Source organism: Schistocerca americana, chromosome 6 (genome assembly GCF_021461395.2).
Source record: "Schistocerca americana isolate TAMUIC-IGC-003095 chromosome 6, iqSchAmer2.1, whole genome shotgun sequence".
In the NCBI taxonomy this organism is placed as follows: Eukaryota; Metazoa; Arthropoda; class Insecta; order Orthoptera; family Acrididae; genus Schistocerca; species Schistocerca americana.
Window position 1 is genome coordinate 288,769,580 of NC_060124.1, and position 4,038 is coordinate 288,773,617.

Genomic DNA, 4,038 nt, shown 5'->3' on the forward strand with positions numbered 1-4,038 from the left:
CAACCATGCCGGCAAAACAGTATCGCCATCTATGAAAATACGGCGAAACCACATGCAATACCTCCATCTATGCGAATCGGACAACACTACGTCCGCCATGTCGAGCGCACCGCAAAACATACCGCCATCTGTAGGTCTCCCGCAACATGACCTCCTGCAACGACGATACCGTCATCTATGAGACGCCAAGCCGACTAAGACAGCCATGGGCCCACAGTGCCCTTCTTTCGACCCCACCCACAAAGCCTGCATCCTCTGTCGACAACAGCACCCCAACGCCAGCGCCTCTGCCGCACGAAGTCGTGGACCGGCAATCACTCCACCTGCACCCGTTCGTGCCCCACCCCAACCGCCCAACTCGCAACTCCAGCGGATGAACGGCGGACTTTGCTCGCACTCGCAATGTGCAATCCACCCCTATAACGTGCGTTTCATGAAGAGTTATGTCCAATATGCGACATTCCCGCTGTCCATATACATGAGCTGCGAGCTGTACCACGTACGAGCTACAGACGCGATCGCGTTGCTCTCTGTACGAATGCAGATGCTCAGCGGCAGCTAGGAGGCGCTCCATCCATGTCGGTACCGGTGAGCGTTGCACTCGCAGTCGCAAAAACGTACGGCAAGTATATTACTCGGAAGAGTCAATGACAGTCCAAGCCCCCCCTGCGTGGGAAGAGTCTTCCTAGGCCATGACCCACCGGAAGGGCGCAGCGTCCCCCACCCCAGACATGTGACGTCACACTATCGGTATTGACGACTAGACTGATTCCTTATAATCATTTGCCATACACCGGTGGAAGCTGCCGAGACGAGTAACTACGTGGCGGCCTCGCCGTGTCACTAATGTACAGAGATACAACAGTTTCGACTGGAACCGGATGAAACGTATACACGGCGCTGATTAGTAATAGATAGAGCCATCAAAATACAGATAATGTATACAACTGTCCGTATACATGCTGAAAGACTCTGCTCACAATCACAACCACACGTCAGCCAGACACTCTTATCACGCACTACTCTCTGCCTGTAACAGGCACAGAGACAATATGTAAGCACCAGCATGGAACAACACCCAGTGCATCCTCTCCGCCACATTAGACAATCCACACTATCATAACCAGACCGGGAGGTCCACTCACAAAACAGAATATCCCACCCTTCCGACAACCACCATTGCTCAGCTAAGCCACCAACACCCACACATGTCCTACACAGGGGTACACCCAACATCACAATACTGCCTCCTGTCACAGCACACAAACAATGGCAGGAATGAAAGACACAGGTCTGCCACAAGCATGGAATCAGAGCGCCGCCTGTCATGAGCCAAAGGTGCACCCTGACATGGCAAATCAGATGATGCCGCAGTCATTTACTTACGATAATCACAATCAACAAACCGGCCCCCCCCCCAAAACACCTTTCCTTACAACAATGTGTACCTTAACCTAACCTGTATTGTGCCTTAACCTAACCCGTATTGTGCCTCAACCTAACCCGTATTGTGCCTTAACCTAACCCGTATTGTGCCTTAACCTAACCCGTATTGTGCCTTAACCTAACCCGTATTGTGCCTTAACCTAACCCGTATTGTGCCTTAACCTAACCCGTATTGTGCCTTAACCTAACCCGTATTGTGCCTTAACCTAACCCGTATTGTGCCTTAACCTAACCCGTATTGTGCCTTAACCTAACCCGTATTGTGCCTTAACCTAACCCGTATTGTGCCTTAACCTAACCCGTATTGTGCCTGAACCTAACCCGTGTTGCGCCTTAACCTAACCCGTGTTGCGCCTTAACCTAACCCGTGTTGCGCCTTAACCTAACCCGTGTTGCGCCTTAACCTAACCCGTGTTGCGCCTTAACCTAACCCGTGTTGCGCCTTAACCTAACCCGTGTTGCGCCTTAACCTAACCTGTGTTGCGCCTTAACCTAACCTGTGTTGCGCCTTAACCTAACCTCTGTTGCGCCTTAACCTAACCTATGTTGCGCCTTAACCTAACCCATATTGTACCTTAACCTAACCCATATTGTACCTTAACCTAACCCATATTGTACCTTAACCTAACCCATATTGTACCTTAACCTAACCCATATTGTACCTTAACCTAACCCATATTGTACCTTAACCTAACCCATATTGTACCTTAACCTAACCCATGTTGCGCCTTAACCTAACCTATGTTGCGCCTTAACCTAACCTATGTTGCGCCTTAACCTAACCTATGTTGCGCCTTAACCTAACCTATGTTGCGCCTTAACCTAACCTATGTTGCGCCTTAACCTAACCTATGTTGCGCCTTAACCCAACACACGTTGGGCCTTAACCCAACACACGTTGGGCCTTAACCCAACACACGTTGGGCCTTAACCCAACACACGTTGGGCCTTAACCCAACACACGTTGGGCCTTAACCCAACACACGTTGGGCCTTAACCCAACACACGTTGGGCCTTAACCCAACACACGTTGGGCCTTAACCCAACACACGTTGGGCCTTAACCCAACACACGTTGGGCCTTAACCCAACACACGTTGGGCCTTAACCCGCTCTGTAATTGTCATACGACGCGTTAAATTAGTGTAGTGTTGCCTAACTGCAACCCCCGCAATATAGTTTGCCACTCGCACTGCCCGGTCCCCAGAGTATCGCTTCATGTTAAACACCTTGCAGCTATACACTGTAATGCGGATGGCAGCAGGACGTACATGCTCAATGCCCTTCGCAGTTGTTCATTGGCATTCGCATGGCGAAGCACAGCCTACGTTGTGGTACGGCTTGTGTCAACTGTCCGCTGATGTTGTACGTCCAAATGACACACTGTACTGCACATTGGTCCTCATGTACTGAATGATACATCGTGGTACATGTGTGACCGTACCACGACTGCGCCAACAACGGCGAACCATACGGTCCAAATATTGTGCACTCAGCTACGTGTCGTCTCCCTATAAGAGCTGGATTGCAGTATGGTATGCCGTGGATGGCGATCAGCATGAGCCGTCTGTTGATGTAGTGGCGCGTGTTGTCAGACGTAGTCGTCTCTTCTCACACACCGTGATAGCATGGTGCACTGCGTTCCACATCTGCGACATGCGACAGAGGCCGGTTGACAGTCGTTCGCGCAATGGACATCGCATACGTACGGGGGCCACCTTCCACGTGTTCGCGAAGCGTGCACATGTTGTTGCGTGTATGTGGGCAGACATAGTGTGTCGTGACACCTGACACAGGCATGCAACAATCGTTGAATTTGCAAATGGCGATGGACGTCTACGTTTGCTGGTGACGTTACGCAAATGAACAACTGGTAAACCGTTGTGGTGCGGTTGTTCTCGCTAGAGGTGAATCAGTGATGGCGACGATCGGTTGAGCTACCAACCGGTTGTTTCAGCGATACCCACCATGCCCACGAACGTGAATGGCATGTGGGTGTGAAGCGATACGCGGCGGTGGCTGGGTGGGACCGTCCCCGGCCGGTGAGGGGGGGCCTCCCGGCGTGCTGGCCGCGCGGTGCGTGGGCGCACGCGCTACAGCCGGCTGGTGGGGGCGGCCAGTGGCAGGCGCGCCGGCCGACGGAGGCGGCAGGCGGCGCAGCTGCGCGCCGGCGCACCCTGCACGCGGCGCCGTGCGGCCAAAGTAGGTCCTCGCGGGCCCGGTGCGAAGCGCGGTGGACATCTGCAGTGTGCTGGTCCGATTGAGGACTGTGTGCGCTGAGGATGCGCCGCCGCCCGGCGCTCGGCGCCGCGACGCCGTCTGCTGCTCGGTCGCCTCTGCGGTTCTCGCAGGTGGTTTGTATCGCAGCTGTGCGGACGTGTTGGCGCGTGCGCTGTGCTGGGAGAGTTCGCTTCGGCACCCAAGTGGGGCTTTTGTCCTTCTGTGGCGCTGGCGTTGGAGCTGCCGGCCACCGTAGGTGGCGCGTGTTGTCTCCCGCCGGCAATGCCACGACAGCACGCTCCCGGGCCTCTGTCGGCAGCGGCAAGCTCAGTTGGGAGCACGGGTGGTCGCACCTAAAGCGTCTACTCGCCAA